The sequence below is a fragment of the Hyperolius riggenbachi genome, chromosome 4 (assembly GCF_040937935.1).
Source record: "Hyperolius riggenbachi isolate aHypRig1 chromosome 4, aHypRig1.pri, whole genome shotgun sequence".
Taxonomy (NCBI): Eukaryota; Metazoa; Chordata; class Amphibia; order Anura; family Hyperoliidae; genus Hyperolius; species Hyperolius riggenbachi.
Genome location: NC_090649.1, coordinates 142,076,603 through 142,103,746, shown reverse-complemented (window position 1 = coordinate 142,103,746; position 27,144 = coordinate 142,076,603). Strand labels below are relative to the sequence as shown.

The 27,144-nt window shown below is 44.5% G+C and overlaps 1 protein-coding gene across 1 annotated transcript in view; it reads right to left on the bottom strand.

The window, feature by feature from the left end:
* The window catches only part of LOC137571517 (glutathione hydrolase-like YwrD proenzyme), a 115,392-nt gene that overhangs the window by 76,733 nt on the left and 11,515 nt on the right, over window positions 1-27,144 (bottom strand). The window lies entirely within an intron of this gene.

The following is a 27,144-nucleotide window of genomic DNA, read 5'->3' as shown; positions in this document are numbered from 1 at the left end:
CAAAGTTCTGATGCTGTGAAACTGTTAAAGAAACACCAGGCCTTTTCAGTGCTGCTGAGTCGATTTTTAGTCCGGAGGTTCACTATAAGTGGTTAATTGTGCACTCTACCTAGAATATGTGAACTTGTATTATTAGCACTACCACTCCAGTGTATGAGCTGGCATTGTATTACTACCTGTATTGTCTTGTGTACCTTATTTCTTATTACCTGTATTGTGTTATTGTATTTTATTACTTACTACCTGTATTGTGTTGTCAGTCACCCCCTGTCTGTAATCTTATGTATTGTCCAGCGCTGCATATGTTGGTGCTATAGAAATCCAATAAATAAATAAATAAAATATATATATGAAGTAGTAGAATATCCTTACATTTACTGATATCCTGCACTATTTTAAACAGGCACCTTTATTAAATGTTTGTTCATGTATCACCAGCATCATAAAAATCAATGTTACAGTGGCAGTATATTACAGTATGCATGGGGTATAAATTAAAGAATGCTGAAGTTTTTTTTTTTTTTTATACTGCACATTGCAGAGCATCGTGTTGCATGGTCATCTCTGATTTGGCATGTTGATAAATAGGTACATGACCACTTCCATTCAACGTTTCCCTATTGATTTTACTGGAGTCACGCCAGTAATGGTTTGTGATGTGCAGGAGACTATGAGAGATTACAGTTCCTCCACATCGATGGTGCTTACCTGGTAGGCAGGATGTACTAAGCTTAGACTTAGTTAATCACCTGCACACATTATTAACACCATTATTATATCACACTGTGATCTTCCTTAGAGCAGAAAAAAATCTAGACGAGGTTGGAGGACAGTGGAGAATGCTGGAGAAAATAAGATGTTGGGCTCTATTCACAACATTTTTCATAAATGTCTTATTAATCACCTAATTAACAAAAATAACCTTTCAGCACATTTACAAGCAAAATAATCACTCAAAGTAAGTTGTTCCTGATTAACTTCATTTCAATATTACTTTTCTTGCCTTAATTATATATTTTTGGTCTTTGAAAGCTTAAAAATGTAGCATAGATAAGGTGAAAAGAGGTGAAAAAGCTTTGTGACTCATGCCCTTTGTGCTTGTTTCTGTGGTGTGTGTCAGACTCTATAGCAGCCATAGGGATTAGCAAGACTACCAGGCATTTGGCATTGGAAATAAATACGGCAGCCTCCTTTTCCCTCTCACTAGTGTCCTTTGATTGGAGAGGACAGCCAGTTACTACCTGCAAGGGATGAACAGCCACTATGCACAGACTGAAGGGAGCCACCCGCTGGTGGGCAGTAGAAGTTAATTCAAGGTTAACATTCATCAAACACACCTCGGGTTCTCTTTAAAGTCACACTGCCACCAGCAGACAAAACAAAGAAAAGCACCGATCCTGACAGAGGACATTGGAGCGGAAGGACGGGAAAGCCTCTGTAGGATCCAGGGGGTTCCCTCTCCAGAGGTAAGTATCCATGTTTTTCACCTAAAGTTCTCCCAGATTTACTTTAAATGAATCCTACTATTTACATCTAGCGCTGTGCTGCTAGACATGAATAAAATAATTCAGGTCAGCTTTCTGAGGCAGGGCTGTACTACAAACCAAAGGGTGTAGCACTAGTCCAAGTGGTATGCCTCACTTGACATTGCTGCGTATGTGAACAGGCTCTAATGCTGGATACACACGGTGTGTTCCCGCACTCGATGCGCCGCTTGATTCCCGGCCGCACGGTTATTTCCGAGCATTTCCGATCACGTTTCGATGATTGTTAGGTCGGTGGTCATGTAAAGTATGCCAAATCGACCTAACGAGCCATCGAAACAGCGAATCGGACATGTCGGAAATAATCGAGCAGCCGCGAATCGACGGGAATCGAGCAGCGCATCGAGTGCGGGAACGCACCGTGTGTATCCAGCATTAGGGACTACTGCAGTAGACAGTGACTAGTGGTAGGCTGACTGGGTACTTTCTATACATAACTGTGTTCTGCTTTCTAAAGTTTAAATAGAAACTGTACCCAAGAATTGAACTTCATCCCAATCAGTAGCTGATACCCCCTTTTACATGAGAAATCTATTCCCTTTCACAAACGGATCATCAGGGGGATCTGTATGGCTGATATTGTGGTGAAACCCCTCCCCCAGGAAACTGTGAGGACCATGGTCCTGGCAGTTTCCTGTCTGTGAACCTCGTTACATTGTGGGAAATAGCTGTTTACAGCTGTTTCCAACTGCCAAAAAAAAAAAGCAGTCGCTACTTCCAGTGACATCACCTGCCAGCAGTAAAAATGTCACCATGTGATCAATGTTAGAATGTAAATCCGGGAGAGGAAAGCTTTTACAATGGGCAAACACTGACTAAATCATTTATACATAATTATTGTAAAAATGATGCACTTTTTTATTACATTATTTTCACTAGAATTCCTCTCCAACAATAGAATTTGTTTGATCCCTAGTTGTTCATGCTTGCTATTATTAACCACTTGAGGACCTAGGGCTTTCTACCCCTTAAGGACCGGCCACTTTTTTTCCATTCAGACCACTGCAGCTTTCACGGTTTATTGCTCGCTCATACAACCTACCACCTAAATGAATTTTGGCTCCTTTTCTTGTCACTAATAAAGCTTTCTTTTGGTGCTATTTGATTGCTCCTGCGATTTTTACTTTTTATTATATTCATCAAAAAAGACATGAATTTTGGCAAAAAAATGATTTTTTTAACTTTCTGTGCTGACATTTTTCAAATAAAGTAAAATTTCTGTATACATGCAGCGCGAAAAATGTGGACAAACATGTTTTTGATATAAAAAAAAACATTCAGTGTATATTTATTGGTTTGGGTAAAAGTTATAGCGTTTACAAACTATGGTGCAAAAAGTGAATTTTCTCATTTTCAAGCATCTATGACTTTTCTGACCCCCTGTCATGTTTCATGAGGGGCTAGAATTCCAGGATAGTATAAATACCCCCCAAATTACCCCATTTTGGAAAGAAGACATCCCAAAGTATTCACTGAGGGGCATAGTGAGTTCATAGAAGATATTATTTTTTGTCACAAGTAAGCGGAAAATGACACTTTGTGAGAAAAAAAAAAAAAAAAGAGTTTCCATTTCTTCTAACTTGCGACAAAAAAAAAATGAAATCTGCCACGGACTCACCATGCCCCTCTCTGAATACCTTGAAGGGTCTACTTTCCAAAATGGGGTCATTTGTGGGGTGTGTTTACTGTCCTGACATTTTGGGGGGTGCTAAATTGTAAGCACCCCTGTAAAGCCTAAAGGTGCTCATTGGACTTTGGACCCCTTAGCGCAGTTAGGCTGCAAAAAAGTGCCACACATGTGGTATTGCCGTACTCAGGAGAAGTAGTATAATGTGTTTTGGGGTGTATTTTTACACATACCCATGCTGGGTGGGAGAAATATCTCTGTAAATGACAATTTGTTAATTTTTTTTTACACACAATTGTCCATTTACAGAGATCTTTCTCCCACTCAGCATGGGTATGTGTAAAAATACACCACAAAACACATTATACTACTTCTCCTGAGTATGGCGATACCACATGTGTGGCACTTTTTTGCACCCTAACTGCGCTAAAGGGCCCAAAGTCCAATGAGTACCTTTAGGATTTCACAGGTCATTTTGAGAAATTTCGTTTCAAGACTACTCCTCACGGTTAAGGGCCCCTAAAATGCCAGGGCAGTATAGGAACCCCACAAATGACCCCATTTTAGAAAGAAGACACCCCAAGGTATTCCGTTAGGAGTATGGTGAGTTCATAGAAGATTTTATTTTTTGTCAAAAGTTAGCGGAAAATGACACTTTGTGAAAAAACACAATTAAAATCAATTTCCGCTAACTTGTGACAAAAAATAAAATCTTCTATGAACTCGCCATACTACTAACGGAATACCTTGGGGTGTCTTCTTTCTAAAATGGGGTCATTTGTGGGGTTCCTATACTGCCCTGGCATTTTAGGGGCCCTAAACCGTGAGGAGTAGTCTTGAAACGAAATTTCTCAAAATGACCTGTGAAATCCTAAAGGTACTCATTGGACTTTGGGCCCTTTAGCGCAGTTAGGGTGCAAAAAAGTGCCACACATGTGGTATCGCCATACTCGGGAGAAGTAGTACAATGTGTTTTGGGGTGTATTTTTACACATACCCATGCTGGGGGGGAGAAATACCTCTGTAAATGGACAATTGTGTGTAAAAAAATCAAAAGATTGTCATTTACAGAGGTATTTCTCCCACCCAGCATGGGTATGTGTAAAAATACACCCCAAAACACATTATACTACTTCTCCCGAGTACGGCGATACCACATGTGTGGCACTTTTTTGCACCCTAACTGCACTAAGGGGCCCAAAGTCCAATGAGTACCTTTAGGATTTCACAGGTCATTTTTGTTTCAAGACTACTCCTCACGGTTTAGGGCCCCTAAAATGCCAGGGCAGTATAGGAACCCCACTAATGACCCCATTTTAGAAAGAAGACACCCCAAGGTATTCCGTTAGGAGTATGGTGAGTTCATAGAAGTTTTTATTTTTTTGTCACAAGTTAGCGGAAATTGATTTTAATTGTTTTTTTTCACAAAGTGTCATTTTCCGCTAACTTGTGACAAAAAATAAAATCTTCTATGAACTCACCATACTCCGTACGGAATACCTTTGGGTGTCTTCTTTCTAGAATGGGGTCATTTGTGGGGTTCCTATACTGCCCTGGCATTTTAGGGGCCCTAAACCGTGAGGAGTAGTCTTGAAACCAAATGTCGCAAAATGACCTGTGAAATCCTAAAGGTACTCATTGGACTTTGGGACCCTTAGCGTACTTAGGGTGTAAAAAAGTGCCACACATGTGGTACCGCCGTACTCAGGAGAAGTAGTATAATGCGTTTTGGGGTGTATTTTTACACATACCCATGCTAAGTGGGAGAAATATCTCTGTAAATGACAATTGTTTGATTTTTTTACACACAATTGTCCATTTACATAGAAATTTCTCCCACCCAGCATGGGTATGTGTAAAAATACACCCCAAAACACATTATACTACTTTTCCTGAGTACGGCGGTACCACATGTGTGACACTTTTTTGCAGCCTAGGTGCGCTAAGGGCCCAACGTCCTATTCACAGGTCATTTTGAGGCATTTGTTTTCTAGACTACTCCTCGCGGTTTAGGGCCCCTAAAATGCCAGGGCAGTATAGGAACCCCACAAGTGACCCCATTTTAGAAAGAAGACACCCCAAGGTATTCCGTTAGGTGTATGGCGAGTTCATAGAAGATTTTATTTTTTGTCACAAATTAGTGAAAAATGACACTTTGTGAAAAAAAACCAATAAAAATCAATTTCCGCTAACTTTTGACAAAAAATAAAATCTTCTATGAACTCGTCATACACCTAACAGAATACCTTGGGGTGTCTTTTTTTCTAAAATGGGGTCACTTGTGGGGTTCCTATACCGCCCTGGCATTTTACAGGCCCAAAACCGTGAGTAGTCTGGAAACCAAATGTCTCAAAATGACTGTTCAGGGGTATAAGCATCTGCAAATTTTGATGACAGGTGGTCTATGAGGGGGCAAATTTTGTGGAACCGGTCATAAGCAGGGTGGCCTTTTAGATGACAGGTTGTATTGGGCCTGATCTGATGGATAGGAGTGCTAGGGGGGTGACAGGAGGTGATTGATGGGTGTCTCAGGGGGTGGTTAGAGGGGAAAATAGATGCAATCAATGCACTGGGGAGGTGATCGGAAGGGGGTCTGAGGGGGATCTGAGGGTTTGGCCGAGTGATCAGGAGCCCACACGGGGCAAATTGGGGCCTGATCTGATGGGTAATTGTGCTAGGGGGTGACAGGAGGTGATTGATGGGTGTCTCAAGGTGTGATTAGAGGGGGGAATAGATGCAAGCAATGCACTGGCGAGGTGATCAGGGCTGGGGTCTGAGGGCATTCTGAGGGTGTGGGCGGGTGATTGAGTGCCCTAGGGGCAGATAGGAGTCTAATCTGATAGGTAGCAGTGACAGGGGGTGATTGATGGGTAATTAGTGGGTGTTTAGGGTAGAGAACAGATGTAAACACTGCACTTGGGAGGTGATCGGACGTCGGATCTGCGGGCGATCTATTGGTGTGGGTGGGTGATCAGATTGCCCGCAAGGGGCAGGTTAGGGGCTGATTGATGGGTGGCAGTGACAGCGGGTGATTGATGGGCGGCAGTGACAGGGGGTGATTGATGGGTGGCAGTGACAGGGGGTGATTGATTGGTGATTGATAGGTGATTGACAGGTAATCAGTGGGCTATTACAGGGGAGAACAGATGTAAATATTGCACTGGCGAATTGATAAGGGGGGGTCTGAGGGCAATCTGAGCATGTAGGCGGGCGATTGGGTGCCCGCAAGGGGCAGATTAGGGTCTGATCTGATGGGTAACAGTGACAGGTGGTGATAGGGGTGATTGATGGGTGATTGATGGGTAATTAGTGGGTGTTTAGAGGAGAGAATAGATGGAAACACTGCGCTTGGGTGGTGATCTGATGTCGGATCTGCGGGCGATCTATTGGTGTGGGTGGGTGATCAGTTTGCCCGCAAGGGGCAGGTTAGGGGCTGATTGTTGGGTGGCAGTGACAGGGGGTGATTGACGGGTGATAGGTGATTGGCAGGTGATTGACAGGTGATCAGTGGGTTATTACAGGGAAGGCCAGATGTAATTAATGCACTGGCGAATTTATAAGGAGGGGGGGGGGTCTGAGGGCAATCTGAGCGTGTGGGCGGGTGATTGGGTGCCCGCAAGGGGCAGATTAGGGTCTGATCTGATAGGTAAAAGTGACAGGTGGTGAGGTGGTGATAGGGGGTGATTGATGGGTAATTAGTGGGTGTTTAGAGGAGAGAATAGATGTAAACAATGGATTTGGGAGGTGATCTGATGTCGGATCTGCGGGCGATCTATTGGTGTGGGGGGGGGGTGATCAGATTGCCCGCAAGGGGCAGGTTAGGGGCTGATTGATGGGTGGCAGTGACAGGGGGTGATTGACGGGTGATCAGGGGGGATAGATGCATACAGTACATGGGGGGGGGGGTCTGGGGAGAATCTGAGGGGTGGGGGGGTGATCAGGAGGGAGCGGGGGGCAGGGGGGGATAAAAAAAAATAGCGTTGACAGATAGTGACAGGGAGTGATTGATGGGTGATTAGGGGGGTGATTGGGTGCAAACAGGGGTCTGGGGGGTGGGCAGGGGGGGGTCTGATGGGTGCTGTGGGCGATCTGGGGCAGGGGGGGGGGGGAAATCAGTGTGCTTGGTGCAGACTAGGGTGGCTGCAGCCTGCCCTGGTGGTCCCTCGGACATTGGGACCACCAGGGCAGGAGGCAGCCTGTATAATACACTTTGTAAACATTACAAAGTGTATTATACACTTTGTATGCGGCGATCGTCGGGTTAACATCCCGCCGGCGCTTCCGTATTGCCGGCGGGATGTTGCGGCGGGTGAGCGGCGCCAGGCGGAGGCGGAGGATCGCGTCACGGATGACGCGATCGCTCCGCCCATGCCCATACAAGGACCGCCGCCAATTGTCAATACGGCGGTCCTTGCGGCGTCCACTTCCCGGCCGCCAATTGTATATACGGCGGTCGGGAAGTGGTTAACAATAACATTTTACAGCATATGAAAGTGACTCAGTTTTTTTTGTCATGATGTAAAACCATCACTTGATGGAAACTTAATTAAAGTACATCTGTCATGAGAGAAATATAGAGGCTTAAAGTGAACCCGAATGTCACAAATAATAACTCTGGGTGAGCTCCCCTTACATACACAATTCCACACATACCTCATCGCTTGCACATCTCTGGTCGTTTAGCAAAGGTAGTAAGTGTTAACCGCTTGCCGCCCGCGTCACGCCAGTAGGCGTGGCCGCGGCGGCAGCCCCAGGACCAGCTAACGCCAATTGGCGGAAAGTCCTGCGGCAGCAGTTTACGGGGGGGTTCCGCGCGCATCTCCCGCTTGGTGGGCGGAGCTGAGCTCCGCCTTTAGTCTCCGAGCGGCGATCGCCGCTCGGGAGACTGGTACACGGCGAAACCGCCGTGTATTTACATGTGCAGCGCTGCGATCAGCAGCAGCGCTGCACTGGGGACAGCCGTGTCACACGGCTGTCCCTCTGGGGGACAAGAGAGCAATCGGCTCTCATAGGCAGAAGCCTATGACAGCTGATCGCCGTGATTGGCCGGCTGGGGGGAGGGAGGGGATTTAGAAAGAAAAAAAAAGAAAATGGCAAAAAATATTTTAAAAAAACCCAAACAAATATTTATAAAAAAATAAAATAAACACAGGGGGGGCGATCAGACCTCACCAACAGAGAGCTCTGTTGGTGGGGAGAAAAGGGGGGGGGGGATCACTTGTGTGCAGAGATATACGGCCCTGCAGCTTGGCCTTAAAGCTGCAGTGGCCAATTAAGGGAAAATTAGGCTGGTCACTAGGGGGGTTTACCACCATGGTTCTCAAGAGGTTAAACTACTGAGTGACTGGGCTGTCCCTCACTGCTGACACAATCCCTAATCCTGACCTCATTGTCACATGTAAATATTTTTATTTCAAAGAAGCTTAGAGGAAGAAAATAATTGTTTAGACCCTGATAGGGTGTTAGAAGCAAGTAACATCATTTTCAAGATTTGCAGAAAGCAAGATGGCAGCCCCCATAGACAACACCTTCTACAGCTCTGTGCAGCAAGGATATTTAGCAATGTGCATTAGTTAATGACATCTGAGGTGGAAAAAAAAACTGATGAGAAAAACAATTGTATCCATCCTCCTCCTCCTTAAAATGACTTTTTTTTTAGATGTCACACAGTTTACTTTTATATTTAAATGTAGTTTTTAAGTTTTTACTGTTTCATTCTCTGTGCTCAATGACATCTTCAGTGAAGCATGCCAGAGCTCAAATCTATGAATGATTGACCCTTTTTTTATCTCTGTTCTGCTCTCAGAAGCCATTTACTGACAGAAAAGTGCTTTATGGCTGTAATTACTAATCAGTGAGGGTTATGCTATAGTCTGACCTGGTCCCGACCCAGTCAGAAACTGTCACTTGCATAACTGATTTTTAACTCTTTTAGGCAGAAAAAGAAAAAAAGGAACACAGCCTAATTATTTGTGCGCTTGGCACTAGACATACACATGTCTATCTAATCATATCACGTCACCTCGGTTGTCCTTTAAGGGCTCTGACACAGGAGACCAGGGTTGGAATCTTGGCTCTTCCTGTTCAGGAAGCCAGCACCTATTCAGTGAGGAGACCTTGGGCAAGACTCCCTAACACTGCTAGTGCCTATAGAGCGCGTCCTAGTGGCTGCAGCTCTGGCGCTTTGAGTCCGCCAGGAGAAAAGCACAATATAAATGTTCTGTGTCTTGCACATAACAATAATAAAACACATGGGGAATGAGTTACAAGGACATCTTCATGTTGGAGATCATTACACTACATAAGTGATCCTGTATGGGCTCGTTTCCATATAACACCCTTTCATGAGCGCTTATGGAAACGCAATCGCAGGGACAGCAGACAGTGCATATACTGCACTGTCTGGCGTTTCCATTCATGTGCGGCGATTTAGCACTGAATCACCGCACATGGTTTACTGCATTTCAGGGTGTTTCAGGCCACGATCACATTCAGTAATGAATGAGATTTCAAGCCCTGCCCCACCTGCCGGGAGTGACGCGCAGCACAGAGCCACAGGAAAATGGAAACGAGCCCTAAACCTGGACAGGAATTGTGAAGTCACTGGGTGTGTAGATGTGTCTGCAGTGGCACAACCAGTGATTCACTAATCTTTTGGCACAGTTGCTATGACGTAACCAAGGATTACAAACCATTGTCATCTAATAGGAGATTATTGTTTTATTAGTCCAGGTTAGTTTTGCAGGCTCATCAAATCTGCCGGTAATCCATTGTAACCTTTCAAATTTATTAACTTAATATTGAATTTCACCAGTTTATTTAATCAAAGCCATAATAGGCAGAGTGAAAGGTTTGGGCTCAGGTTTTTTTATTTGTTTTATTTACAAAAACACTTACTGCTCAGCAGTTGCTCAGTTCAACTGCCAAAATAGTTTAAAATAAGTAGGGGGCTGGCCAGCCAGCATTATTGTATAGATTATTTCCAGGGATTGTTTTTGTAAAGAATACAGGTAACACTGAGAATCCCCCATGAGGGAATGGGCTAGTCCAAAATCTGTCAGATCTGTCAGCTTTTTACTGCCTGTTGTAAGTGAGTAAGTATTTATAGTGCATTTTACTCTGGGAGAAATGTACTTTTCATGTGTATGCATTTTAAAATGTTACAATTTTTCACAATAGTAGTCCTTTAACCACTTAACATTCCAAGATGTAGATTCTACGTCCTAATTAGTGCTGCTGTATGTTTCAGGACGTAGAATCTACGTCCTGCAGTAAAAGAAGCCGTGCATGCACCTGATCGTGCACATGCACGGTCCTGTGAATGACTGATGCTACCCAATAGCAACAATCACTCAATAAAAATAGAAAAAAAAAGTTTGGAAAAGTTTTTAAAAAAATTTAAAGTGACATAGTCCCAATAAAATAAAAAGTGTTTTTTTTTTTTAATCCCCAATTCATTTTTAACCCCAGCCTAGTCTACTAATCCAATACTAACCCCTGCAACACCTATACCTGTTTATAAACTATTATTGACTGCCGCCTGTAGTGATTGGATGCAATCACTAGGGCGAAAGTCTGGGCCTCCGATGCTCTACAGATGTATCGCTCTGCCATTGCCTAGCGATGCATCTGTACAGCACTATGGCCCCCGAACTGTCGTCCTAGCGAACGCATCCAAACACCACAGATGTGCAGATTGGGGATAACGGTCCACCACATGCTCATCAAATAATAAAATATAGCATATTGGGTATTGTTTTAACCGGGAAGCGCCAAACATTTTTATGTGTTTTATAACTATGGGACGTGTCATGTGAAAAATAGGAAGGGTGAAAAATAAAAAAAATCTGCATTTATGCCTAATGTTTCACCATAAAATGACTATAAAATAAAATACTTTTGGGAGAAAAATATTACTCAAAGAAAGCCTGGAGCTACTGAAAAAATCAAGGTATATATCACTAACATGGCATAAGTAGTTAAAAAGTTACTGCTCTATAAAAATACGGCACAGCTAAAGTATCAAAAATAACAGGAATCTTAAAGTGACTCCGAGCACCTCTCATGGGCATGCCTTTAAGACTCCGACCAGTACTGCAAAGTACTTAAAGATGCATACCTATATGTAGCTTGTGCTCTCCTCTTTAATTTGATGCCTGAATCTACACCAAATAGTTTTCGTTCGATTTCAATTTAAAAATCACGGCTGCCATCTTGGCTATGTTATAACTTCTGGGTCACCCCTGTCTTCTCTGTTAGAGAAGTGCATAACTGAATGAAGCCGGAAGAGGAAGTGACACGCATGGCCATTGGAGGCTCCTCCAGAGGGGTCATAGCACGACTTTGTCGTCTGGCTTAAAGGCATGCCCATGAGAGATGCTCGGAGTCCCTTTAACCACTTGAAGACCGCCCCCAGTCGATGGGCGGCGGCAAAGTCCGGGCCCAAACGACCGCAATACGCCCATCGGCGGGGGCGGCATCAGCGGTGGCTGTGCGGCGATCGCGTCATCAATGACGCGATCGCCGCCGGCAATAGGCTCCGCCCACCCTACTCAGAAACCCGCCGGCCAATCAGCAGCGCCGGCGGGTTTCAAACTTGTGCGATCCGGCCAATCAGAGTGTATAATACACTTTGCTATTGTAACAAAGTGTATTATACTGGCTGCCTCCTCCGCTGATGGTCACTCGTCGTGCGACCATCAGAGAGGACGGCAGCCTAGGAGATAAGTTTCAAAAACACTCTTTAGCCCACCCAGACCCCCCCGATCGCCCACCCAAGCCCTCAGAACCCCCCCTGACCACCCAAGCACACCACTGCTAACACCCCACCACCCACCTAAAAACCCATCAATCACTCCCTGTCACTATCTAGGGACACTATCCCCTAGGTTAGGTCCCTAACTGCCCCCTAGGGTCCCCTGATCACCCCCCTACCCTCAGATCCCCCCCAGACCACCCCCCCCTGTATACTGTATACAGCTGCCTTACCCACTGATCACCTGTCTATCACCTGCCTATCACCCCTTGTCACCACCACCCATCAGAGCAGACCCTAAACTGTCCCTTGGGGGCACCTGATCACCCACCCAGACCCTCAGATTGCCCTCAGACCCCCCCCCCCCCCCCCCTGCTGATAACCTCCCCAGTGCATTGTTTACATCTATTCTCCCCTGTAATCCCTCACTGATCTCCTATCGTCACCCCCTGTGTCTGCCACCCACCAGATCAGGACCCAGTCTGCCCCGTGCGGACACCTAGTCAACCCCCCACACCCTCTGATCGCCCTCAGACCCCCCCCCCCCCAATCACCTTCCCAGTGCATTGTATTTGATTGTGCTGTAATTGTATTTGATTGTCCCGTGATTGGCCTGTGATTGGCCTGTGATTGGCTTTGATTGTCCCGTGATCGGCTTTGATTGTCCCGTGATCGGCTTAGATTGTTCCGTGATCGGCTTTGATTGTGCAGTGATTGGTTTGATTGCCCTGTGATTGGCTTTGATTGTCCCGTGATTGGCTTTGATTGTCCCGTGAACTGAGTGCCCTGTGATTGGCCTGCGATTGCCCTGTGATTGCCTTTGATTGTCCTGTGACTGTTTCTGATTGCCTCTGATTCCCCACTCACCACCACCCCCCTGTCACTATCCTAGTGATCTAAAAACAGTGATCAGTGAAAACTGTCACTTTTTTAGTATCACTAGTGTTAGCAGTTAGGCCAGTTAGCTAGGCCCCTTTGTAAGTGTCAGTTAGTGCTCAGCCCACTGCACCACAGTCACTAATTAGCGTCATCACTGTCGCTAATCAACATTGGTACTATATAGTATCTGTAAGTGATCATTACTGTTTGCAGTCAGATCTATTAGGGTCACTAGGATCCACAATAAAAACCGCATTGTTTGCCCGATCAGGCCTGATCGTTCGCCTGCACTTGCGTTCAGCCCACCCCACTGCAGTGACAGAATTTTTTTTCTGATCACTGCAAAAAACACTGTACAATAGCTGTGGCACTGTAAACCTCAGTTTTGATTTATTTTTTTATCAAAACTCAGTGACCACAGCTTTCTACCTCTCAAATACTCCCTTTTGCTAGGTAGGTGCTCTTTTTTTCTGCGTAGTCTCAGAGGAATACCCCCTAAATTTTGCAGCCCACCATGGCAAGAAAGGGGTATTCCGATGATGAGGTTCTCAGGTACATGGCCCAGTCGGATGAGGACGATTGGGACGCCTCATTCGACGAATCTTCCGGGTCAGAGTTTGAACCTGAATTGAGCAGTGGCTCACTGACCGATAGTGATGACGAGGTTGAGGTCCCGGCTAAAGCCAGGCGTACCACACCACATGTTGTTGGACCGCAGGTGGCGCAGGATCAGCCTCAAGGGCAGCAGAGTGGTGTTCGTGCTGATCTGAGATTTCATGGTGGGGCAGGCACCAGCAGCACAACATCTCCTGGACCTAGCACCAGTACTTCCGTAGACCCTGGTGAAGTGGCGAGCACCAGCATGGAAGTTGAAACTGGTTCGGTGGCACGTGCAGTAAGATCCCAGTCGCAGCCACCAAGAAGACGAGCCCGTACTACCCCTAGTTTACCAGAGGTGCTGGCAAACCCAAATTGGCAATCCCCTGATTCCGCCGCACCCGTACTTCCCCCTTTCACCGCCCAGTCTGGAGTCCAGGTGGAGACAGATAATCTAGGATCGGCCCTAGACTTTTTCTATCTGTTCTTCACCCAGGATCTCTTAGACTTAGTTGTGGCAGAGACCAACCGTAAGGCCACACAATATATAACCGCCAATCCGGAAAAGTTCCTTGCCCAGCCTTTTCGGTGGAAACCAGTCCAAGTTTCCGAAATTAAAATTTTTTGGGCCTTCTCCTTCACACGGGACTAGTAAAGCAGAATGTGTTGCGGTCTTATTGGTCTACGGACCCAGCATATCATGTTCCCCTGTACTCTGCTGCCATGTCCAGGACACGATTTGAGAACATCCTGCGCTTCCTGCACTTCAATAACAACAAAACCTGTCATCGAAGTGACCACCCTGCTTTTGACCGGCTCCACAAAATTCGACCCCTCATAGACCACCTGTCATCCAGATTTGCAGATGCTTATACCCCTGACCAGGACATCTGCGTAGACGAGTCCCTCATACTCTTTACCGGGCGCCTTCGCATCAAACAGTACAGCCCAAGCAAGCGCGCCCAGTATGGGGTGAAACTGTATAAGCTCTGTGAAAGGGCCACAGGCTATACATCTTATTTCAGGGTCTATGAGGGAAAAGACTCAAAATTGGAGCCGGTCGGATGCCCTGACTACCTGGGGAGCAGTGGAAAGGTTGTGTGGGACTTGGTGTCACCCTTGTTCCAGAAGGGGTACCATCTTTTTGTGGACAATTATTACACAAGTGTGGCCCTCTTTCAGCACTTAAAAATAGAAAAAATCCGATGCTGTGGCACCGTGTGGCCCAGTCGCCGGGGCTTCCCCCAACGGCTCATTACCACCAGACTTCAACGGGGGCAGAGGGCCGCCTTGTGTGCTGACGACCTGCTCGCGGTGAAATGGAAGGACAAGAGGGAGGTTTACTTCCTGTCCACCATTCATGCAGACACGACAGTTGAAATTCAACGGCGAACTGAGGTAATTTAAAAACCCCTTGTCGTCCATGAGTATAATACTAACATGGGAGGGGTGGACTTCAATGACCAGAGGTTAGCGCCCTATTTAGTTGCCCGAAAAACAAGACGCTAGTATAAAAAAAGTGTCTTTTTACCTCATTCAATTGGTAATTTACAACAGCTTTGTTCTCTACAGTAAGGCTGGGAGAACTGGATCGTTTATTCAATTTAATAAACAGATCGTGATGGAACTCCTGTATCCAGGAGGTGCCGTGGCCCAACCCCAAAATGCAACTAGCCGGCTGCATGGAAGGCATTACGCCTATCCAATTCCGAGTACCCCAGGTCAACGAATTCGAAGAAAACGCTGTCGTGTCTGCAGCAGGGCTGGAATAAGGCGTGACACCACTGTTTATTGTCCCACCTGTCCTGACCAGCCTGGCCTATGCCTAGGGGAGTGTTTTGAGAGGTACCACGAGCAGGTACACTATTAGAGAGTAGGGAACTCCACACACAGCGGTAGGCACACAAGGGTCTCTCAGTGCTATTTCACACTGCTGCGATGCGTTAGGGCAAAATGCCTAGCAAAAGTCACACTTTGCGGTCCCCCCCTACGCCGGAAGTGCTTGACTTAACGCTAGTGCATGCCTACGTTACTGCGTGGCTTCTGTGGCAATATCAATTGGCGCGGAAGTCATGTTAGTCTATGGCGACGCAGTTCATTACTAGGCCGAATGCTACTCTTGTGGTATTGCCTGAAGGTCTGTTTTGGACGATACGGTGCGGCGGGCTCGACCCACCGGATATGTCAATATGCAGTGTGAAACCAAACATCGGGTTTCCAGAGACCCTAATACACAGGGCTGCCAGAAACCTCTCCTTTCACTTGGGACAAATTGCGTAATGTACCACAACTCTGTGCGATTTGCACTTCGCACATTGTTCCATGAGGGAGGAGAGGTTTGTCCTCGGGAGGTAAGTTAAAAAAAACAAAAAAACAGGTAAGCAAAGAAGTTAATGTTTGGCTTGCAATGTTAAGTTTTTTATTTAAAAAGTTCAAAGTTTATTAATGTTAATGAAGTAATTGCTTTGCTGCTTGCTTGTTTTTTGGGTTTTTTTGTATTTTTTTTTCTCTTTTTCCATCCAATAACCTTCCAGGTGGACCGAGCGAACGACTAACAAGCTGCAGCACTGATGGTGCATCCTGACAGAACATTGTGCATCTGTCAGCTTACACACAAGTCGGTGCATGTAGCGCTGCAGGACGAGATTTCTCCTCCGCAGTCAAAAAGATACGTTTGCCGAGGCATATGGGCCGAGGAGTGGTGTTGGGGTTTCATATGCTTTGGCAAGCACTTTGTATCAAAAAAGAACTCTGGCAATGATTTCTTCATCCACATCGATCGGTGTGAATGGATAAATCAGGTTTGCCAGGGCATACGAGCTGGTGGGTTTGGATTTTTGGGGCGGCAGCTCCTATGTCCTGGCAGACGCCTTCCCCTCTTTATTTTTTTCAAATTTTTTTGGCAGATATTTTTTCATCCACATTGATTGATTGATTGTTTGACGTTCATTTTTCCTTTCAGCCCAGAGTGCATTACCCTTATACCCAATATAAGGAGTATAGCAGAAACTCCTAATACTGGCCATACATGTAATGATTGCAGAGACCCTAAAATGCCAGGACAGACCCCACGAATGATGCCATTTTGGAAAGAGGACACCCCAAAGTATTCCGTTAGGTGCATGGTGAGTTCATAGAATATTTTATTTTTTGTCACAAGTTAGCAGAAATTGTGTTGTTTTTTTTTCCACAAAATGTCATTTTCCGCTAACTTGTGACAAAAAATAAAATTTTCTATGAACTCACCATGGCCCTCATGGAATACCTTAGCGTGTATTCTTTCCAAAATTGGGTCATTTGTGGGGTTTGTTAACTGTCCTGGCAAGTGTGTGTGTGTGTGTGTGTGGGGGGGGGTGCTAAATTGTAAGCACCCCTGTAAAGCCTGAAGGTGCTCATTGGACTTTGGGCCCCTTAGCGCAGTTAGGGTGCACAAAAGTGCCACCCATGTGGTATCGCCGTACTCAGGAGAAGTAGTACAATGTGTTTTGGGGTGTATTCTTACACATACCCATGCTGGGTGGGAGAAATCTCTCTGTAAATGGACAATTGTGTGTAAAAAAAATCAAAAGATTGTCATTTACAGAGATATTTCTCCCACCCAGCATGGGTATGTGTAAAAATACACCCCAAAACACATTAAACTACTTCTCCTGAGTACGGCGATACCACATGTGTGGCACTTTTTTGCACCCTAACTGCGCTAAGGGGCCCAAAGTCCAATGAGTACATTTAGGATTTCAAGGGTCATTTTGAGAAATTTCGTTTCAAGACTACTCCTCACGGTTTAGGGCCCCTGAAATGCCCGCACAGTTTAGGAACCCCACAAATGACCCCATTTTAGAAAGAAGACACCCCAAGGTATTCCGTTAGGAGTACGGTGAGTTCATAGAAGATTTTATTTTTACGCATACCCATGCTGGGTGGGAGAAATATCTCTGTAAATGACAATCTTTTGCTTTTTTTTTTTTCACACACAATTGTCCATTTACAGAGATATTTCTCCTACCCAGCATGGGTATGTGTAAAAATACACCCCAAAACACATTATACTACTTCTGAGTACGGCGATACCACATGTGTGGCACTTTTTTGCACCCTAACTGCGCTAAGGGGCCCAAAGTCCAATGAGTACCTTTAGGATTTCACAGGTCATTTTGAGAAATTTCGTTTCAAGACTACTCCTCCCGGTTTAGGGCCCCTAAAATGCCAGGGCAGTATAGGAACCCCACAAATGACCCCATTTTAGAAAGAAGACACCCCAAGGTATTCTTTTTCATTTTCAATATATATTTTATTTGAAAGCTTATAACAGGATAACAAGTTATAAAGATGCAATACACATATGTCAAATAATCAAGTCTTTACAAACAGGAAAAAAACAAAAAAAACGCTTCTATTATGTTATCATCAGAAAAGTCACTCAAACAGTGATATCAAGCTCCCAAAAAAATAAGTTTTCTGTTTTTTTTTTTTCCTAGCTTACTAAGTAGCAGAACATAACTTTCTTATATATGATGCAAAATAAGACAGAGCCAATAGTAGAAATATAACCTTAGAGTCATTCATATTCCATTCCTAATAGCTAGCGTTGGGGTGGATGCGGTGTTCTATTACTAATGATCTGAGGGCCTCCCAAGCTAGGTGTTTATGTGCTTAAAAGAGCCAAACTTATGGAATTAAGTGGACCCATATAAGGAAGTAGTGAAAAATTTGCCCTAGTCATATATGGTGTTTGTCTTAGAGGTCTTATATTGGAAGTAGACCCTGTTCTCTTGTTGAAAATACGGTTCATAAGCCTTAAGAGTATTAAGTATAGTGATAAGAATATAGCGGTTTTGAGAGTCGGGACCTTTTCCAGGATGAAAGGGACAATGTTGGAGGGGGTTATCACTGCCCACCCACGATTTTCCTATTCCATAACAGTTTTGTATTCGTCAGAGCTTTGAAATTCGTACCACACAGCCCAGGTAGTAGAAATTCTATGAGTTTGGTCATGGGCAATCAATATTATTTCTTCCAGATCTTTTATTTTATTGAGTCTCTGGAACCAGGCCTTGATAGTAGGGATGGTAGGTGTGTTCCAGTATGCGGGTATAAGGGCTCTTGCTGAGTTTATCATGTGGGGTAAAATAGACTTCCTGTATGCGGGGGGAGATGTGGTTGAATTGTGTAGAAGATAGGTATCTGGGGAGAACTTGACCGCCATACCAGAGACCACTCCTATAATTCTGTGTACTTCATGCCAGAAAGAGTCTAACTTTGGGCAGTTCCAGGCTATATGCAAAAGATCTCCAGGAGCTTTGTTACATCTCCAGCAGGTATTAGCATAATTTGGGTTAAATTTGTGCAGGACCGATGGGGTTCTATACCAGAGAGTTTGAAATTTAAAGTTCTGTTCTTTGGAGTTTGTATCTCTTACTGATTTGTGGGTGTTAGTAAAAATGGTTGCCCATTGGTCATCTGTTAAGGGGGCTGGGAGAAGATTATTCCATTTTTCTCGGAAGTGTAACCTCGGTCCTGGCCTGGCGGTCAAAAGCAGGGAATAAGCCCAAGACAGCATATGTTCCCTTGGGGACACCTCTAGACATTTTTTGTCAAATACTGTGAGAGGCGTCAGAGCCTTGTTTCTCACTTTCTGTGAGAGAATAAAGTGTCGTATCTGAAAATAAACCCACTTAGGTATTTGTACGTCTGGATCTGGGTGTTGGGTGTCTGTCAGGTCTCTAACTCCGCCTGAGTGTACAAAGTTAAGAATTCTAGGGGTAGACTTTATGTTCCAAGATTGCAGGTATCTGGAGGACTCCCCGGGGATGAAATCTGGATTTCCCACCAGAGGAGTCATAGGTCCTGGAGATTGTGAGATCTGGAAGTTCACAGAGCACTTGTGGAAGATTTTATATGTTGCCTTAATTAAGGGGTGGCTAATGTCAAGCTGTGTAAAAGATTGGGGGGAAATCTATGCCAGTCCTGGCATGAAGATGCCGCCTGCTGCCTGTTCTAATTCTATCCAGTCTTTTTGTGGGGCTGAGGCTGTCCAGTCAGTTACTCTAAGTAAGTGTGATGCATAGTAGTAGAGTTTTAAATTAGGTAAGCCTGCTCCTCCTGACTCGAAAGGCAGAGAGAGGATTTCGTCTCTGATCCTAATTCTTTTATTTGCCCATACAAATTTATTGATACTTGTTTGTAGGTTTTGGATATAACTCAAGGGGACTTCAGTCGGAACCACCTGGAACAGGTATAAAAGCTTTGGGAGGATGGTCATCTTAGTGACCGCCATCCTGCCAAACCATGATAAACCCCTAAGAGCATTCCAGTTTACAATATCTGTTTTTATCTTTGCCTCGAGAGGTAGGTAGTTGATTGCAAATAACTCACCAAGATTTACTGGGATTTTCATCCCAAGATAAGTGATGGCTTTGGTTTCCCATCTAAAGGGGAAGTTAGTAGAACAGGTCTCAATCTCCGACTGCCTGAGAGTAACACCAAGGGCCCATGATTTCCCAAAATTAATTTTCAGGTTTGAAAGATCTCCAAAGTCCTGCAGAGCTTTAATCAAGACCGGGAGGGTGTGCTGTGGATCTGTCAAGAAAAACAACATGTCGTCCGCGAACGCTGCTACCTTAAAGATTTTTTTGCCTATTTTGACTCCTGCGATCTTGCCATTATTACGTACAAAGTTTAAGAAGGGCTCCAGCGTGAGAACGTATATTAGAGGGGACAATGGGCAGCCCTGCCTCGTGCCATTTGTGATGTCAAAATGGTTGGAGAGAATTCCATTGGCCTTTACACAGGCAGATGGGTTGGAGTACAGAATGTTAATCCAGGCCATAAGTGAGGGGCCAAAACCAAGCGTAGTAATGACTTCTCTCATGTAATCCCAGTCTACTCTATCGAAAGCCTTCTCGGCGTCCGTGGAGAGAAAAAAACCCTCCACTGAACGCCGAGAAAGCCAATCGTGTACCCCTATTGCCTTTGTGGTGTTATCCCTACCCTCCCTGCCTGGGACAAAGCCCACTTGGTCTGGGTTAATAATACTGGGAAGTAGAGGGGAAATTCTATTTGCCAAGATTTTGGCAAATATCTTGGCGTCATTGTTTAATAAAGAGATAGGACGATAACTCGCACAGGAGGTAGGATCCTTGCCTTCTTTGTGAATAATGGTTACATGTGCCTCGAGGAATTGTTTTGAGGGGGTAGTGGAGATGGTGATACCATTAACCGCTTTAGTAAAAAAAGGTGCTAAGTCTTTAGCAAAGGCTTTATAGTAAGCTGAAATTAAGCCGTCTGGGCCAGGACTCTTACCCACCTTAAGGTGTTTCACTGTGTAAAGGAACTCAGAAATAGTTATAGGTAGTTCTAACTCGTCTATAATTGGCTTGTCTAGTGTCTTAAATCCCCAGGACTTTAGATATTTGACTATCTTATCTTTCTTAGTTAATTGCTCGAGTGGGGAATCCTGTTTTTTATGAAGATTATAGAGGTCTAGGTAATACTGCCGAAAGGCGTCTGCTATTTCCTGTTGGGTATGCCTCAGCACACCCTCCCGGTCCCTGATAGCTGTGATTTGTTGTTTAGCTTTTCTTTTTCTAAGCCTTCTAGCTAGTTGTGTACCCAGTCTATTACTCCACTCGTAGAAAGAGGCTTCCGAGTATAGAAGGATACTTTTGGCCTTTCTATCCAATAAAGTCTTGAGTTCTGTCCTAAGGGACGTTAATTCAGCTAGGTTTTTGGAGTCCATAGATAATTTGTGGGTCTTTTCTAAGACCGCAATTTTTTGCAGTAATGAGTCTAACCGGAAGAAGTATTCTCTTTTTTTCCTTGCCCCGATTTTGATCAATTCCCCTCGTATCACCGGCTTATGGGCCTCCCAAACAGTCAGAGGTGAGATCCCCTCTTTAGAGTTTAACTGGAAATATTCTGTCAAAAGTTTCTTAATTGTGTCATTAGTCTCCAGATCTTCCAAGAGTTCTGGGTTCAGCCTCCAATTATATTGTTTGTGTCTATGAGTAGGGAATGTGATAGAGAAATAAACCATAGCGTGGTCAGAGAAGCCCAAGGTGCCAATTCCCACGTCCTTGACAAGGTGTAGGTCTGGTTGCGATATCATAACATAATCGATACGAGAGTATTTTTTGTGTGGGTTAGAGTAGAAAGTAAAATCTCTACCCTTAGGATTGAAAATCCTCCAGATATCAATCAGGGTTAAATCTTTAAATGAATTCTTAATTTTTTTAAGACATTGGTAAGGCACCGTAGACTTCCCATTAGAGGTATCAAGTAGTGGGTTTAAAGGAATGTTGTTATCTCCACCCCATATAATCATTCCTTTTGCAAATGTCAGTAGCTGTGAAACCACCTTAGCTATAAAACCTGCTTGTTTCTCATTAGGGGCATATATAGCCACAAAGGTGACCTCTCTATTGTCAATTTTACCCAGAAGGAAGACATATCGCCCCTCAGGATCAATTTGATGTTTGATAATTTCAACTGCACAGTTTTTATGCAGTAAAATGGATACGCCCTTTGTCTTTCCTGAGGGTGAAACCGCGTGGTAGCTCCTGGTATAGTACCTATCATTTAATCTGGGGATGTGGGTTTTGCAGAAATGGGTCTCCTGTATCATAGCGATAGTAATTTTTTCTTTTTGAAGTAATTGGAGGAGAGCTGTTCTGCGTTCTGGGGTATTTAAGCCTTTGACATTATATGAGGCTATTTTCCAGGAGCTAGCAGGCGGCACTTCTTGACCCGACCGGGGTGGCATTGTAGTACTAACAGGGTTTACAAAGCAGGAGTTCCCTGGTGAGGTCCCGACTATCCTGTTGGCCCAGAGAATAAACAAAAAGAGCAACTGGGTCAAAAACCTTAGAGTATTTGTTCGCTTTCAGCAAATTATCTAAGTTCGTCAGTAGTTATGTTATTATATTACGGTTGTGCAAAGTCTCTACTGTATAGAGCACTTATAGAGTACCGTAGCAAGGCTCAGCAATTATAAAATAATCGCTGGGTGGGAGTGGGGTCTGATTGTTCGATCAAGCTGAGTATTTATCTAGTAAGTACTTTCATAAACCTCGACCCGGTACTCTCTCTCCTCCTGCCTCTTTATCTCATAAAACTTAATGCTAATAGGAAGTGATGAACTTATTAAAACAATTAACATGAGCTTTTAGTTAGGGGGGTCACTGGAATACCTCTTACCCTATTAACAGCATCATATGTTGTTTAGTCATAATCTAATATCGTCTAACACATATTCAAGAAGAGTAAATACCTAGCCTATGTTAAGATGCCTAGATCTAGAACCTGTAAGGGAATAATTTGTTAGTCATATGCATATAGCTCTAAAACATTGATGGTAGATCTTTTCCCCCTTTCTTATAGAGCAATTCCCTAATGCTCCTTTAGATGTACATACTTATAGAAAAAAAAAAGAAAACCAAACAGCTTATATATCGACATTCTTAGTGCAACTTATCAGAGCAATCTTTTTATGTACTGAGGCATATAGTTGCGCAGAAAAGTAGGCATAGAACATCAAAAAAGAGTTCTCTTCAGGAAGCATAACTAACAGCTCCCTGTTTGTTATGCCAGAACGACAAGTATGGTAGGTATATGTAATAAAAAGGGAATAAAACTGAAAATTATATACTACCAGTCTTCCCAGAAGAGGGATATTCAAAGTCACTGCTTCGCTATCTTTCAGGTAAGGAGATTGTCCTCGTTATCCGACGGTGAGGCTTCCAGTTCTACCGTGTCGTCTTGCGGATTTTCTGCAGGCAGCTCTCCTTGTGTGTCAGACGCTGAGCTGTGTCTTCTTCTGCGACTAGCGCTCTGGAATCTTGGGCCTTTAAATGGCGATTTACGTGTGTTCCTGTTGAATGAAGAACGCGCCACAGGGCCTGAGTTCAAAATGACAGGAGGGTCATCATTTTCTGGGAACCAGTCAGGCAGATGTATCTTGGCTAGGCCCAAAAGCTTGCAGAAGTGAGGGGTGTCCGCAGGTATGCGCATTAACGCGTTGACTGTGCCTTTGGTCGCATGAAGGCAGAAGGGGAATCTCCACCGATAGGTAATGTTTTTTTCCCTGAGGACTTGCAACAGCGGCTTAAGTGCTCTTCTATTCTGGAGTGTTATAGCGGATAAGTCCTGAAAAAGTTTTATATCAGCATCATTATAAGTAATTCCATCTTGCTCTCTTGCCTTTCTCATGACTTCCTCTTTAAGGGTAAAGCTGGCGAAACAGCAAATCACATCCCGTGGTGGATCATCATCATTTTTCCTAGGCCTCAAAGCCCTATGCGCCCTCTCAAGATCGATCGGTGCATCTGTGGGCCGTTCAAGTAGTTGGTTAAAGATTGCTGTAATGGCGGATCTGATCTGGTCGTTAGAGACCGATTCCGGCAGGCCCCTCACTCTTATATTATTACGTCTGCCCCTGTTATCAAGATCTTCTAATCTTTGTTGAAAGTCCAGCATCTTTGAGTCTCGATATGTAGATTGACTCTGGAGTTCACTGACCTGTTGTTTGATGCTTGTGTTGTCCTGCTCTACTACTGACAAACGTTTGCTGATCTGCGTCACGTCTTCCCGGAGTTCTGCGATAGCGGCAGCCAAGGTGTTCTTAATGTCCGAGGCGATGGCTTTCATTATCTCCGTAGTAGGCATGTTGTTGAGGCGATCTATCACTCCTTTGCCCGGACTTAACCCGGAGTCTAGCGAGGAGGCCTGCGGGGAGGAATCGTCTGTTGGAGACTCAGGCGCCATCTTGCCGGTTTGAGGCCTAGGTTGTCCTGCCTTCTGAGGGCGAAAATATTCCGGTATGTGCTTTCCAGTCGATATCTCCGAGGTCCCGGAGGCTTTATGTGTCTGCTGGCTCTTTTTTGGAGGTCTGCTCGTGTTCATTGTAGCCGGAGGCTGGAAGAGAGAGCGGGTCTATGGCAGAGCACACGTCTCACGCAGCCATTCTCGAGCGGCGCCAAACCACGCCCCACCCCAAGGTATTCTGTTAGGAGTACGGTGAGTTCATAGAAGATTTTATTTTTGTCACAAGTTAGCGGAAAATGACACTTTGTGAAAAAAACCAATAAAAATCAATTTCCGCTAACTTGTGACAAAAAATAAAATCTTCTATGAACTCACCGTACGCCTAACGGAATACCTTGGGGTGTCTTCTTTCTAAAATGGGGTCATTTGTGGGGTTATTATACTGTCCTGGCATTTTAGAGGCCCTAAACCGTGAGGAGTAGTCTTGAAAACAAATGTCTCAAAATGACCTGTGAAATCCTAAAGGTACTCATTGGACTTTGGGCCCCTTAGCGCAGTTAGGGTGCAAAAAAGTGCCACACATGGGGTATCGCCGTACTCAGGAGAAGTAGTATAATGTGTTTTGGGGTGTATTTTTACACATACCCATGCTGGGTGGGAGAAATCTCTCTGTAAATGGACAATTGTGTGTAAAAAAAATCAAAAGATTGTCATTTACAGAGATATTTCTCCCACCCAGCATCGGTATGTATAAAAAATACACCCCAAAACACATTATACTACTTCTCCTGAGTACGGCAATACCACATGTGTGACCTCTTTTTGCAGCCTAGGTGCGCTAAGGGGCCCAACGTCCAATGAGCTCCTTTAGGCTTTACAGGGGTGCTTACAATTTAGCACCCCCCAAAATGCCAGCACAGTAAATTCACCCCACAAATGACCCTATTTTGGAAAGTAGACACTTCAAGGTATTCAGAGAGGGGCACGGTGAGTCCGTGGCAGATTTCTTTTTTTTTTGTCGCAAGTTAGAAGAAATGGAAACTTTTTTTTTTTTGTCACAAAGTGTCATTTTCCGCTTACTTGTGACAAAAAATAATATCTTCTATGAACTCACTATGCCTCTCAGTGAATACTTTGGGATGTCTTCTTTCCAAAATGGGGTCATTTGGGGGGTATTTATACTATCCTGGAATTCTAGCCCCTCATGAAACATGACAGGGGGTCAGAAAAGTCAGAGATGCTTGAAAATGGGAAAATTCACTTTTTGCACCATAGTTTGTAAACGCTATAACTTTTACCCAAACCAATCAATATAGGTTGAATGGGTTTTTTTTAATCAAAAACATGTTTGTCCACATTTTTCGCGCTGCATGTATACAGAAATTTTACTTTATTTGAAAAATGTCAGCACAGAAAGTAAAAAAAAAATCATTTTTTTGCCAAAATTCATGTCTTTTTTGATGAATATAATAAAAAGTAAAAATCGCAGCAGCAATCAAATAGCACAAAAAGAAAGCTTTATTAGTGACAAGAAAAGGAGCCAAAATTCATTTAGGTGGTAGGTTGTATGAGCGAGCAATAAACCGTGAAAGCTGCAGTGGTCTGAATGGAAAAAAAGTGCCTGGTCCTTAAGGGGTAGAAAGCCCTAGGTCCTCAAGTGGTTAAAGAGAAACCATAACCAAGAATTGACCTTCATTCCAATCAGTAGCTGATACCCCCTTTCCCATGAGAAATCTATTTCTTTTCTCAAACGGATCAGCGGGGGCTCTGTATGGCAGACATTGTGGTGAAACCCCTCCCACAGTGTGATGTCAGTGCCTCACAGCATAGAGGTCTTGACATTTCACTATAGGAGCCTTGTTGCATTGTGGGAAATAACAGATGTTTCCAACTGCCAAAAATGCAAGCAGCAGCTACTTCCGCTGACATCACCTGCCAGCAGTAAAAATGTCACCATGTGATAAATGTCATAATGTAATTCAGGGAGAGGAAACATTTTACAATGAGCAAGCACTGACTAAATCATTTATAAATAATTATTGTAAAAATGAAGCACTTTTTTATTACATTATTTACACTGGTGTTCCTCTGAATGCAAACTGGTTAAGTTGTGAATATAAAAAAAAACAAACAAAAAAAACATTACAGCTCAGACTCACACACATTCCCATACATGTGTACGTTAAAGAAAAGCCAAGGTGAGAGTGATAGGGAGGCTGCCATATTCATTTCCTTTTAAAAAAAAATACCAGTTGCCCGACAGTCCTGGTAACCTTCTGGCGTCAGTAGTGTCTGAGTCAACCCTGAAACAAGCACACAATGTAGTCAGACGAGTCAGAGCACCTGATCTGCTGCATGCTTGTTTGGGGTCTATTGTGAAAAGTATTAGAGACACAGGATCAGGGGACAGCCAGGCAACTTGCATCGCTTGAAAGGAGATAAATATGGCAGCCCTCATAACCCTCTCAGCCCAGGTTCCCATTAAAGTGCCAACCAGAGAAAATAAATGTACACGTTTTAGGCAGCTGGATAGTGTACTGGTTAAGGGCTCTGCCTCTGGCACAGGAGACCTGGGTTTGAATCTCAGCTCCTCCTGTTCAGTAAGCCAGCACCTATTCAGTAGGAGACCTTGGGCAAGACTCCCTAACACTGCTAATGCCTATAGAGCGTGCCCTAGTGGCTGCAGCTCTGGCGCTTTGAGTCCGCCAGGAGAAAATGTTCTGTGTTTGTTTGTTTGTTGTTTGTTTTGCCTAGGCTGCTTCTTACACCCTTAACCTGCTGGGCGGTCTGGACGAGCACAGCTCGTCCAGTACCGCCGGAGGCTGCCGCTCAGGCCCTGCTGGGCCGATTTGGCTGAAATAAAAAGCAGCACACGCAGCCGGCACTTTGCCAGCCGCGTGTGCTGCCTGATCGCCGCCGCTCTGCGGCGATTCGCCGCGAGCAGCGGCGAAAGAGGGCCCCCCTAGCCGCCTGAGCCCTGC